A 15,367-nucleotide genomic window follows, 5' to 3' on the forward strand; every position below is an offset into this window, starting at 1 on the left:
GGGCAGCAACGTACAGCATTCATAGTCCCGCTTTACGTGTAGATTAAGGCAGCATTCCCGACATCTGCAGCCCTCAGCACTCTGTGCGCACCTACGGTCTCAAGCGACCGCCATCTTTGCCTCTCTAGAGTGCATTCACTTCAAGGCACTCTGTCTCGTGCGCAAAAAACATTTCAGTCAGACATCCTCTCCCTTTCCAAATGCTTCAAGCAGTACCTGCCGGGAGACGAGGTCCGGGTCGTGAAGGGAAGCTCCGGGGGAAGGCTTGTCCCGATGTAAGTCCGGATGCAGCGGTGAGCACATTACACGGAGTGGTTGCTGGCAAGCAACAACTCCAAATCAATTAAACAGGTGGTGGCACCCTTCACTCGCTTCTGCTTATAAAGACCCGCTGCACACCTGTCTCCGTTGTTGAGGTCCTGCTGAACCATCACTCATAGGAATGTCAGCCAAAAGTAGTACCAAAAGGCACTTGCAAGGGGACAGTCCCAAAACATATGTAGTATCTCAGTGTGGAGAGCTGGGCAGTGAGGGTAGATGTTTGATGCCGTGGGATAAATCCTGTGGAGTCTTGATGGTCTTTGATACGGTCTATGGAGGATATTATAATAAATATTTTGGAAATGGAAATGGTTGTTACGGGAGACCTTTCGTGGATGTGTTAGTGCCCTTTGCCATTCTTTGGTAGTCAGTGAGCACATTACACGGAGTGATTGCTGGCAGAGACCAGCCCCCGCAAGAACTCCAGCAGGAGCTGTCTGAATCGAGAGAGAGAGCTCAGGTAACACAGAGGGAATTGAGCGAGGCGGAGAACGGACTCGACATTGGGACAGTTAATAATGAAGCTAGGCCTGGGGGCTCTTCACTTCAAACTTTAATTTCGAACAACGCGGGGGGAACACAAAAACCACTGATCTTGACTCTAACAGGGCGATCATCCGGGATTGGGGCAACCAAAAAGATAGGAAATGCAGGAAATACAGGCGCAGATGGAAGGGACTCTGGGGTACAAGCAGATAATCATAATTCCCTGAGTATGCAACCCCAGGAGCAACTATCTAATGCCGATCTCAATCCAGTCTCTGTGACTCGTACACTAGAAGCTAATGCCAGTAGCAACATTTACTATGAATGCCAAACAGAGCTTGACAAGGAACCTAGTGAATCTTTTTTTCTCTGTCTCTGACGGCGATGAGTGGACATAGGAGTCATCAGCTGATATCACAGACCTAAGCTATAGTGATGAGGAAGAGGCAGATGGTCCCAAATGTAAAACTGTTCAGAAGAAAAAGAAAAAGATGTGTGGTGGAAAGGAGCTGGCTTGGGATTATACTCCGAAGAATCAACTTTCTAATTCTAGGCTCATCTCCCAATCGGTTTCTGACCCACCCGAGTCAACCTCCCCAACTCTAGAGATTATCTTTCAGGCTATCTCCATGCACCATGAGGAAACTCGCCAAGACAGTCGCAAGGCTCAGCTTGCCATGCGCAAGATGCAAGGGGTTGTTCGAAAACTAACGAAAACCTGCAGTTCATTTGGGGAATGCCTAACCGACCTTGAGTCTAGGATAGTCACCATGGAAACTGATGTTGCCTCAACCCACGCGATGGAGGGATCCCATGAGGCACAGCTAGTGGATGTCAGATGGAAGCTGGAGGAGTTTGAAAATTATCAGCGGAGGTCCAATTTGCGGTCTCCTCGGGGTTCCCGAGGGGATTGAGGGGGCAAATATACGCTCATTTGTGGTTGATCTGTTGCGAGACTCTTTGCAGGAGCTAACTGGTTGGAACTGGGTTCTAGAGATCCAACGTGCTCATCGGGTCCCCTTTGTCCATAAATTGCCTGTAAGGGCAGGAGCTCTACCCCGTGTCATCCTAGTTTATTTCAGCAATTATTTGTTACGTCAGGCTGTGTTTGAAAAAGCTCGGCCCGATGCTATAAGGTCCAGAAATTAGATTTCTTATTTTGTTCGCCCAGATTTCTGCCACTCGACTGTTGAAAGGCTGTGGCGATTACGGCAGCTTATTAAACCGTTCCAGGACAAAAAGGCTCAAGCCTTTTTAAATAATCCAGCTCGTCTAAAAGTGATTTTTGAGGGACAAACAAAGTTTTTTATGTCAGAAATAAAGGCTAAGGAGTACTTGGACGGGTTACCCAACTAAAGACAAGCTAACAAACAAAATGAAAATGTAACCTACAATTGTAGTATTTATTTGGGAGGTATTAATGAGTTGGGAACTCTGGCTGGAAGCAGCGTTTAGTTACGGTTTTTAGAATTAGGACCCTCGCACTCAGTTTGTGCAGCACATCCATCATGATCAGACTCAAGATTGAGTCAGTATGCCTCATTTGGGGAGGGGGGGAAGTTGGGGAAGGGGTGGGAAGCAAAGTGGAGGGGAAAGGGGAAGGTGGAGGGTTAAATGCGGGGTGGAAAAAAGCACATCCAGAAATTGTAACAAATTATGGGGACAACCAAGAGGGATAAATCAGTGGTTCAAGGAGAGGCAAGTATCTAATAATGGAAAGAAGTTGAGAAGGTTTCGTGGAGGAACTCAGGACCGCGGGCTTAATCTAATATGGGGAAGATAACTATCTGCTCATGGAATATCGCGGGGTTGAACGACGGGGCTAAGAGGATAAGATATGCTGAACTCGTCAGACTAAACCCCACCGATATAATATGCCTACAGGAGACACACATTCCGTGGGGGAAAAGAGAAGTATTGAGAATAGCAGGATATAATCTGGTGTCGTGTACTACCCAGACATCTAATATACGGGGTGTGGCTATTTTAGCAAAGACTACCATGGGAATGGCCAAACGGAAATTAGTGGATGCGTTGGGTAGATGGGTAATCATTGAACTGGTCATGGGCAGTACGGTCTGTGCAATTTACAGCTCTAACCAGGATGATCCTCAGATATTCGAGGATTTAGAAGTAGAACTTGCCACCTGGCCAACCCCTCTGATTCTTTGTGGGGACCTGAATATTTCTCTGGACCATGGGACAGGGGTGTATATGGGTCGAAAGCCCAGGGTCTATAGGGCATTTAATTCTTTAAAAACTAGTCATGGCCTGGTAGATATCTGGGCTACAAAGAACTTCGACAATCCTGGGTATACGTATTTTTCCTGCCCACATAAAAAATACGTTAGGATTGATTATTTCTTTTGTACAAGGGATCTTTTTGAGCAAGTCAGGCTCAAGAAACTCCCCAAAATAATCTCTGACCATAACCTCTTGATTTTAGAACTTGGAATAGCCAGTTTTGAAAAGGCCACAGAGTAGATGGACTTTTGACAGGAAACTTCTCGTGAATAGCGAATATATTACACATATGAAAAAGTGGGCACAGGAATTCTTTGATATAAATAGGTTTAGTGCTAGCAGGGGGGTTGTGTGGGACACCTTCAAGGCGGCTCTTCGAGGCAAGACTATTTCTTTTGTTATTAGGTCTAGAAAGCAGCAGGAATTAAAAAACCAACAATTGATGCAAGATCTAGCTAGGGCTGAAGAAGAGCATACTTCGCTGATAGCACAGGGACTGGAGGGAGATCTAACCAAGTATCGAATAATCGCTCTGAAAGCAGAGCTTACTAACTGGCTAAGTCAGAAATCAGCTGAGGAGTATCAATCGCACCGTAACAGTGTTTACGAAACTGGAGAACAAGTTGGCAGGAGGTTAGCGCTTCGTACTAGGCAGAAGACAGTGTTAAACGCTATATCTTTGATTAAAATCGATGGGCAAGCCCATACCAATCCGGAGGACATAATCAGAGAGTTTCAAAAATACTACCAGGTCCTATATCAAGATGACATTAACAAAAGTCAAGAAGAGTCTCTCAAGGTATGGCAGGGCTGTTTGCAGGCATCATCATTGGCGATGGTATGGATAGGCTCATGAGAGAGGAGTTGGAGGTAGAAATTACACTTGAAGAAGTTCAACTAGCATTGTCAAGGCTGGCATCAGGAAAGGCGGCGGACCCGGATCGTATACCTCTTGAGGTTTATAAAATCCTGGGATCAACCATTACACCTTTGCTTTTAGATCTGTTTAGGGGTGTACAATACAGTGGAACCCCCCCTGAGTCTTGGAAAGAGACCGCCATTGTAATTTTTCCTAAGAAAGGGAAACCGGTTGATAATCCATCTTCCTACCGGCCGATCTCTCTGATTAATTCTGACATAAAAACCTACTAAAAAATGTTAGCTAATCGGCTAGGGAGGGTAATAGAGCATCTGGTTTCCCCATGGTAGCATGGGTTTATCCTGGGCAAAAGAACAACGGACCATACCCGTAGAGTTGTTTCTCTTTTTGACATTATGTCCGGGGTGGGAGATCAGATGACTATGATCCTTCTCGACGCAGAAAAAGCCTTTGATCGAGTGTCTTGGGAGTTTCTATGGCTGATATTTGAACAAAACGGTATTGGCCCCCAGTTTGTAAAAGCTATTAAGGCAATGTATTATCAGCCAATAGCCCGACTACAACTATTGGGGGGGTAATCTGGCAATATCAAAATATCAAAAGGGACTAGACAGGGCTGTCCCTGCTCCCCAATTTTATTCGCTTTATATATCAACCCCTTAGTTGATAAGTTGATACAGACCCGGCGTATTACACCAATAATTACGGGTGGGTTCGAGACTAAAGTATTGGCTTACGCCGACGATATTGCGGTACTAACCTCCTACCCTGCCGAGGCGATTGAAGAAATCGGCAAGATTGCTGAGGCATATGGCCGTTTCTCTGGCTATGCTCTGAATGCTGGGAAAACAATAGTATTATGCACAGATAACCTTGATTTTAATGATCCTAGGAGAGCAACCTCAGCAGTGTACCTCGGGGTCCGAATAAGTGCCAAGGTGGATGAAATTAGCAGAATCACTTTTGTACCTTTGATTAAAAATATAGGGAATGAATTAAGGAGGGTTAACGGGCTGCACTTGTCTATTATTGGGAGGGGGAATTATTTAAAAATGACCATATTACCGAAAATATTGTATTTGTTTTGTTCTATACCACTGGCTGTAGATGATAATTTATTGAGTGCACTGGAAACAATTTTCTCTAATTTCATATGGCAATATGGGAAGGTCAGAAGAGCACTCAAATATTTAGCACTGCCCCAGGACAGGGGAGGTCTCGCAGTCCCTAATATTATGTTGTATTATTGGGCAGCTCTTTTATATCAGATGACTACCCTGCTATGGGTGAATAATGCCAAGGAACCAGTGCAGGGCCAAAAATACCCACAATTTATGAGCTTTCGATGGGGAAGGCAGCTTCTGGGCTGCTATTGAGACAACTGGAACCCAGCTACTATAAGAAGGTGCGGTTTAAAGTAATCTATGGCTCATGGAGAATTTGGAATCAGGTCTCCAAGGTTATGACAATCCCAAGAATCTCTAGATATACCCCTTTATGGCGATCACCACTGTTGCCATACTTGGCCAACGATGATATGGGGAAAAAGTGGGAAAAATATGGGGTAGGAACAATAGGGGATTTCTGTGGGGGAGAGAAAGATGCTCAATTCCTTAGGCTACAGCGGGTGTTTGGCGTTCTAGACAACTAATATTTTAAATTTGTCCAGATTAAGAATGTCCTCACCACATGGAAGCCAAAGATTAAACTGGAGGAGATGCCGCTTTTAGAAGCGGTAACCAGGGAAACAAGCAGAATTAGGGACTTTTTATAAAATATTGCTTGATAAAAGCCCCGACGATCTGGAAAAAACTGAAGCATCTTGGGTAACGAAACTGGGCAACCCTGATGTGGATATTTACATGAGCCTTTCCCTAACTGCAAAAATGTTCTTAGCTTCGAATCTAAAAGCTCAAATATATAAAACGATATTTAATCTTTACTTTACCCCTGCTAAACTTTATCAGTGGGGGAAGAGGGTTGATGACAAGTGTCCTAGATGTAGGTCTGGGCCTGCCACTTTGATACATATGTTGTATGGCTGTGACAAACTGGCCCTACTGAAAGAAGGCCTGCTAGGCTTTTGGGAAGTATTGCTCGGTTTTAGATCAGAATTAACCCCGACCCTGCTGATTCTCGGATATGATAGTACTCTAGGTCTTAACACCGAACAAGAATATGGTTTGTTCCTGGGGGCAGCAGTATTTAGGTTATTATTGGCCACAAGATGGAAAGATACTGAGCCACCAACCTTTCATATGTGGCTTGCTAGGCTCCTCGGGATATACAAACAAGAGATGTCCATATATGCTTGTAGAGGCAGACAGGCCAGGATACAGGGTAGGAAGATCTGGGCGCATATTGCTGAATGGAGTAGAGACGCGAGGAAGAACTAGCCGAGCTTCTCCATGCACTTTAATTGATAGTCCTGAGTAAACTGTAATGGAATGTCTGCTGTTTTTCCTTTTTTTTCTGCGTAATTCTAGTGGGGTTGTGGTTAAATAGAAATACAATACAAATACCTCGGTTAGGAAGAGAAGCACCACTAATGAACTGATCCAGTATAAGAGCAATTACTGAAACGTAGCATATACAGTTTAAAACTAGAAGGTTAAAACCAGGCAAGAAAACATTACAGTTCAATCTTGTTGGGCATAAGACCCTTGCAACCCTATTCTTCCAACATAATGGAAGCATATAGATGGAAAGGCCTGCCATCACCACTCATTATCCCCTACCCCCTTGTTAAAATCCCCTGGTTTCTCTGCTCCATTCTGAAACATATGCCCAGATTTTCCCCCCACGAATTCTGGCCTGCCTGCCCCTGCATGCATACAGAGTAATCTCTTGATTATATATTCCAAGTAGCCTAGCTAGCCACATCTGGAAGGTAGGTGGCTCTACATCCTTACAGCTAGCAGCTAGCATTATCCTAAATATTGCTGTTCCCACAAATATACAGTATTCCTGTGCGGTATTAAACCCCAAAGAGCTATCATATCCCAGAAGCAGGAGGGTGGGGTCAATTTAATCCTAGAGCCAAACAGTCTTTACCCAGAAGCTAAGCAACCCATTCTTTAAAGGGGACAGTTTATCACAATCATAAAACATATGGGTCAGTGTAGCCGGTCCGACCCCACATCTAGGGCAATTATCATCTACCCTTTTTCCACAATTAAATAAAAATACAGTTTTATACAATTGTGCATTTAAGCTAGTGGATAACGGTATTTCTCAGTTAAAGATAAAGTCATATACATATCCACATCCGGGTTGTTCAGCTTCCTTGCCCAGGCTGTCTCAGTCTTTTCTAAGTCATCTTGTAATTCATCTAATAATAGGCTATAAATATTCCTAATTTTAATTGTTTTCCTAATAACTTCCATCATTGGTATCCTATCTAGTGGTGAGCAGTCTAAATATCGAGTTTTTAATTTCGAACTACAAGTATATCGAGTTGGAAATATCGTAGGTAAAGAATATCGAAGTCAAGAATATCGATGGACAGAATATCGACCCCAAGGTAAGTATTATCGAAGTTAATAATATCGAAGGCATTAATATAGATGTAAGTAATATCGTAATCAAAAATTTCGATGTCAAGAATATCGATATTTTATTAGTGTAATGTATTTTAATATGTATTTTATTTGTATGTTAAAGACTATTGTAATGTATTTTAATACATTTAAAAATAAATGTTTAGAGATTAATAATTATGTAAAATATAATTTAGCGTTTTAGTATCAGAGCGGGTTGTGGGTTTATAGGGGAATAGGGTGGGAAGTAATTTAATTATAATTAATTAATTAATATGTATTGTTTAATTGGGATTTATGATTAATTAATTGTTAATTAATTACTAATTGTTAATTAAATATATTAATTGATTAATTAATTGTTAATTAATTATTAATTGTAAATTAATTTTATTAATTGGTTAATTATATAAGTTATAATTAGTTTAATATTAATATTTTTTTATTGGTATTGTTAATTAATTATTGTTAATTACTAATTAATTGGTGATTTAATTTTATTAAGTGATTAATTGATGATTAAATTAATTATGTGAATTTTTATGTGTAGTGGGTTGTGGGTTTATAGGGGAATAGGGTGGGAAGTAATTTAATTATAAATAATTAATTAATATGTATTGTTTAATTGGTATTTATGATTAATTAATTGTTAATTAATTACTAATTGTTAATTAAATATATTAATTGATTAATTAATTGTTAATTAATTATTAATTGTAAATTAATTATATTAATTGGTTAATTATATAAGTTATAATTAGTTTAATATTAATATTTTTTTATTGGTATTGTTAATTAATTAATTGTTAATTACTAATTAATTGGTGATTTAATTTTATTAAGTGATTAATTGATGATTAAATTAATTATGTGAATTTTTATGTGTAGTGGGTTGTGGGTTTATAGGGGAATAGGGTGGGATGTAATTAAAATCAAATAATTACTGATAATTTTATTTATTTGTAATTAATAATAATTAATTGTTAATTAATTATTAATTGGTATGTAATTGTTATTAGTACGTTAAATATAGTAAATATAAATAATTTATTATTCCATGTTATTTGTTGTTATTGCTAATTAATGTATTGTTAATTAATAATTAATTTGTGAATAATTGTAATTTGGTAGTTAATATGTATAAATTTGTAAATAATAAGTATATTAATTATAAAGAATGTATTATGAATTGTAAATAATAGATACACTGATATTTAAATGTATTGTGTATTTTGTATGTGTAGTGTGTTGTGTGTTAAAGGGGGAATAGTGTGGGATGTAATTTAAAGTTATTTATATAAATAATTATTTTAAATAATTGGTATTTAATAATACTAATTTTGTAAATTAATTATTAATATGCTCTTTTTTTATAACTAATTATTTAATTGGTTATTATGTTTATAGAATCCCTATGCTATCCAGTGCTTTCCCAACTGTTTTACTATCTGGAGTTGGAATAGTAATTTTTAACCCTACGCTATCCAGCGCTTTCCCTACTGTTTCACTTACTGGAGTGGGAATAGTAATTTGTACCCCTACGCTATCCAGCGTTTTCACTACTGTTGCACTCTCTGGAGTGGGAATAGTAATTTTTACTCCTACGCTATCCAACGTTTTCCCTTCTGTTGGACTCACTGGAGTGGGAATAGTAATTTTTACCCTTACGCTATCCAACGCTTTCCCTACTATTGCACTCTCTGGAGTTGGAATAGTAATTTTTACCCCTACGCTATCCAACGCTTTCCCTACTGTTGCACTCTTTGGAGTTGGAATAGTAATTTTTACCCCTACGCTATCCAGCGCTTTCCCTACTGTTTCACTTACTGGAGTGGGAATAGTAATTTGTACCCCTACGCTATCCAACGCTTTCCCTACTGTTGCACTCTCTGGAGTTGGAATAGTAATTTTTACCCCTACGCTATCCAGCGCTTTTCCTACTGTTGCACTCTCTGAAGTTGGAATAGGAATTTTTACCCCTACGCTATCCAGCGCTTTCCCTACTGTTTCACTTACTGGAGTGGGAATAGTAATTTTTACCCCTACGCTATCCAGCGCTTTTCCTACTGTTTCACTTACTGGAGTGGGAATAGTAATTTGTACCCCTACGCTATCCAGCGTTTTCACTACTGTTGCACTCTCTGGAGTGGGAATAGTAATTTTTACCCCTACGCTATCCAACGCTTTCCCTACTGTTGGACTCACTGGAGTGGGAATAGTAATTTTTACTCCTACGCTATCCAACGTTTTCCCTACTATTGCACTCTTTGGATTTGGAATAGTAATTTTTACCCCTACGCTATCCTGCGCTTTACCTACTGTTTCACTTACTGGAGTGGGAATAGTAATTTGTACCCCTACGCTATCCAGTGCTTTCCCTACTGTTGCACTCTCTGGAGTGGGAATAGTAATTTTTACCCTTACGCTATCCAACGCTTTCCCTACTATTGCACTGTCTGGAGTTGGAATAGTAATTTTTACCCCTACACTATCCAACGCTTTCCCTACTGTTGCACTCTTTGGAGTTGGAATAGTAATTTTTACCCCTACGCTATCCAACGCTTTCCCTACTGTTGCACTCTTTGGATTTGGAATAGTAATTTTTACCCCTACGCTATCCAGCGCTTTACCTACTGTTTCACTTACTGGAGTGGGAATAGTAATTTGTACCCCTACGCTATCCAACGCTTTCCCTACTGTTGCACTCTCTGGAGTTGTAATAGTAATTTTTACCCCTACGCTATCCAGCGCTTTTCCTACTGTTGCACTCTCTGGAGTTGGAATAGTAATTATTTTCCCTACGCTATCCAACACTTTCCCTACTGTTGCACTCTCTGCAGTGGGAATAGTAATTTTTACCCTTATGCTATCCAACGCTTTCCCTACTATTGCACTCTCTTGAGTTGGAATAGTAATTTTTACCCCTACTCTATCCAACGCTTTCCCTACTGTTGCACTCTTTGGAGTTGGAATAGTAATTTTTACACGTACGCTATCCAGCGCTTTCCCTACTGTTTCACTTACTGGAGTGGGAATAGTAATTTGTACCCCTACGCTATCCAACGCTTTCCCTACTGTTGCACTCTCTGGAGTTGGAATAGTAATTTTTACCCCTACGCTATCCAACGCTTTCCCTACTGTTGCACTCTTTGGAGTTGGAATAGTAATTTTTACCCCTACGCTATCCAACGCTTTCCCTACTGTTGCACTCTTTGGAGTTGGAATAGTAATTTTTACCCCTACGCTATCCAGCGCTTTACCTACTGTTTCACTTACTGTAGTGGGAATAGTAATTTGTACCCCTACGCTATCCAACGCTTTCCCTACTGTTGCACTCTCTGGAGTTGGAATAGTAATTTTTACCCCTACGCTATCCAGCGCTTTTCCTACTGTTGCACTCTCTGGAGTTGGAATAGTAATTTTTACCTTTACGCTATCCAACGCTTTCCCTACTATTGCAATCTCTGGAGTTGGAATAGTAATTTTAACCCTACGCTATCCAACGCTTTCCCTACTGTTGCACTCTTTGGAGTTGGAATAGTAATTTTTACCCCTACGCTATCCAGCGCTTTTCCTACTGTTGCACTCTCTGGAGTTGGAATAGTAATTTTTACCTTTACGCTATCCAACGCTTTCCCTACTATTGCACTCTCTGGAGTTGGAATATTAATTGTAACCCTACGCTATCCAACGCTCTCCCTACTGTTGCACTCTTTGGAGTTGGAATAGTAATTTTTACCCCTACGGCATCCAACATTTTACATTCTGTTGTTTTTGTTGGAGTTGGACTAGTAGTTTTATTGTGTCTGATATTTCATATGTTTTGTATTATTTTTGCTATTGTAATATATCATTAATAATAAAAATTATTCACATTAAAAATATTGATTATTATTTGCTATATGTAATTATTAAATATTTATTATTGTTATTATTTTATGTGTATAGATGTATTGGTAATTTTTAAAAACATTTAATAATTTATATGTTACAGAAAGTATTAGTAAAATTAATTATTAAGTAAGTATATATATTATATATTATATGTATATGTTGAATTAAAGTTTTATTAAATTATATATATTAATTATACATTTTAAATATTATACAATATATTCAATTATGTTTATTTAATTTCTAAGTATAATTTGGTTTATTTTACATATATTTTTAAAGTAAAAAAAAAACGATATTTTTAATAACGATATTTTTGACATCGATATTTAATTTTCGATATTTTTGTACTTACCATGTTGTAGATAGGATGTCGATATTCTTGACATCGATATTTTTGTTGCGATATATTTGTAGGTCGATTTTCTGTCTGTCGAAATTATGTCATACAACCATATCTAGTTTTACCACCGTTCTACATGTAGTAAGGATACTCCTAATCTGCACATATTTAAAATAATGATTATTTGGAATCTCGAACTCCTGCTGCAGCCTGGAAAAATAGGAGACTTGCTCTCCAACATAGAGTTCTCTAATTGTAACCACACCTAGCTCTTCCCATACTTCCCCCATAGCATTGTGAAACAGGGATGGGAAGAACGAAGAACGCCACAAGGGAGTATAACTACAAATCTTAGGTATCGCCATGAATTTTGACACTCTTTTCCATATCCTGCACGCACCATATACTACCTTGAAGCGAACCTTTTTATAATAGCTCTGCTCCATTTGTCTCAGCAGCAACCCAGGAGCTTCCTTCCCTATGGCGAGCTCATATGCTGTAGGTATTCTCACAACCCGTTCAGTCTCCTTGTCTCTATCTACTATAAACAAGGAAATCATCTGATGGAGAAGAGCCGCCCAGTAGTATAATGTACTATTAGGAATTGAAAGCCCCCTTCTATCCTGTGGGAGAGTTAAATATTTTAATGACCTTCACACTCTCCCATATTGCCAGATACAATTAGAGAAGATAGATTCCAAGGTCTTCAATTAGTGGTCATCCACTACAAGCAGAATTGAGCGAAATAAATACAAGATTTTAGGGAGCAAAGTCATTTAAAAAAAATTCCCTCTCCCGATTATAGAGATCTTTTTAAACTTTACTCTTTTAAAATTTGTATTTAATTTATTTATTTTATTTTTTATTTAAGAGGTTTTATATAGCGCTGGCCAGACCCGAAGGTATCAGAGCGCTTTACAACAGATAGGAGAGCAATCACATAAAGGGGTCGATTCCGATGCGGGTCGGACAGCTCTTCAAGAGCTTTTTGTAGCCTATCCTTGCGACTGACCCGTACTCGGAGTCGGTCCATCCAGTTGATGAAGTACGATGCGCATAACTGCCAAAAATCCGACCGACACGTAGGCTGTGATTCAAGCTTCATTCTCCGTCCGAGCCGTAACTCCTAACGCCCAACCGAGTCGCCCAGAAGCAGTATCCATAGCAGTTTCCACCCAGACAAGTACGATGCGAACTTCCTATGCCCCGAACGGGTCGCCACGTACGGCACGTCACAGCATCCGGGAAAGCAGCATATCAGGTACGATTTGTGCCATAACTCAATCCACGGCTACGAGATGGACCAGCTTGCAATGGGTACAAGACGGAGCAACAAGCAGCGTGTATGAGATGAACACATCATGAATCCCATCGCGCAGGTCATACCAGTACTCTACATCTTTGACCAGATCAGGAACAGACGCGGACGGCGCAGACGGTAAGTCAGACACCCACCACACAAACAAACGACACCTACCCGCAAAATGTCACACACACACAGGGGATCCATATCCTGGCCACTAACAACAGGCCACCATAGCGGTTGTATGGCCAGCACCACAACCACCCCCACCCATAGGGCTCATGTTGACCATCACTACTGCCACCCCCACCCATAGGGGACCTGTTGCCCATCACTCCTGCCACCCCCACCCATAGGGACTATGTAGCCCATCACTACTGCCACCCCCACCCATAGGGACTATGTTGCCCATCACTACTGCCACCCCCACCCATCGGGTTTAAGTTGCCCATCACTCCTGCCACCCCCACCCATAGGGACTATGTTGCCCATCACTACTACCACCCCCACCCATAGGGGACCTGTTGCCCATCACTACTGCCACCCCCACCCATAGGGACTATGTTGCCCATCACTACTGCCACCCCCACCCATAGGGGACCTGTTGCCCATCACTACTGCCACCCCCACCCATAGGGCTTTTGTTGCCCATCACTACTGCCACCCCCACCCATAGGGCTTAAATTGCCCATCACTCCTGCCACCCCACCCATAGGGGACCTGTTGCCCATCACTCCTGCTGCCCCCACCCATAGCGGACATGTTGCCCATCACTCCTGCCATTCCCACCCATAGGGAACCTGTTGTCCATCACTCCTGCCACCCCCACCCATAGGGGACCTATTGCCCATCACTACTGCCATCCCACCCATAGGGACTATGTTGCCCATCACTCCTGCTACCCCCACCCATAGGGCTTATGTAGTCAATCACTACTGCCACCCCCACCCATAGGGACTATGTTGCCCATCACTACTGCCACCCCCACCCATAGGGACTATGTTGCCCATCATTACTGCCACCCCCACCCATAGGGGACCTGTTGCCCTTCACTACTGCCACCCCCACCCATAGGGCTTATGTTGCCCATCACTACTGCCATCCCCACCCATAGGGCTTACGTTGCCCATCACTCCTGCCACCCCCACCTATAGGGGACCTGTTGCCCATCACTACTGCCACCCCCACCCATAGGGACTATGTTGCCCATCACTACTGCCACCCCCACCCATAGGGACTATGTTGCCCATCATTCCTGCCACCCCCACCCATAGGGCTTATGTAGCCCATCACTACTGCCACCCCCACCCATAGGGACTATGTTGCCCATCACTACTGCCACCCCCACCCATAGGGCTTAAGTTGCCCATCACTCCTGCCACCCCCACCCATAGGGGACCTGTTGCCCATCACTCCTGCTACCCCCAACCATAGGGGACCTGTTGCCCATCCCTACTGCCACCCCCACCCATAGGGACTATGTTGCCCATCACTCCTGCCACCCCTACCCATAGGGCTTATGTAGCCCATCACTACTGCCACCCCCACCCATACGGACTATGTTACCCATCACTACTGCCACCCCCACCCATAGGGACTATGTTGCCCATCACTAATGCCACCCCCACCCAGAGGGGACCTGTTGCCCATCACTACTGCCACCCCCACCCATAGGGCTTATGTTGCCCATCACTAATGCCACCCCCACTCATAGGGGACCTGTTGCCCATCACTAATGCCACCCCCACTCATAGGATGAGTGATGCTCCACACATCCATCATACACAAACATTAGGTAAGTCAGCAAAATACATCCCCCCTAACATCATGACAACAGTGTGTAGTCTGTGACAAATGCCTACAACAGTGATCATGACTTCGAACATACAATATAACTACCATCACATGTGCGACCAAACACTGAGTGTGGCCTACACAAGGCAAGCATCACTAGCACTGTGGCAATGTAAAAATAACACCCTCTCACTGTGTAGAACAAAAGTTAAGTGTGGGGTTCCAAACTGCAGCAGATGTTGAGCATTGTGGTGAGGGGTTCCAAAACCCCCCTCATCACAGTGACCAAAAGGTAAGTGTCATCATGGACAAACTGCAAATGCCAAACAGCATGTATGATTTCTGGTCCCAACACATGAAACACTTTTAGGGCAAAGTAGAGGTTGTGTCCCATACCCACAGAGATGTGTTGAGGCTAACAGTGCTGTGAAACCCTAACATACTCTCGGCCATGTGCAGACAAGCACCACCCATGGGGGCTGACAATGCATACAGTGTACAATGACACAAAAGCAGAAGTGACAATCAAAAAGCATACACACATCTCGAAAATAGACACACAA

Source organism: Triturus cristatus, chromosome 4_2, assembly GCF_964204655.1.
Source record: "Triturus cristatus chromosome 4_2, aTriCri1.1, whole genome shotgun sequence".
NCBI classification, from domain to species: Eukaryota; Metazoa; Chordata; class Amphibia; order Caudata; family Salamandridae; genus Triturus; species Triturus cristatus.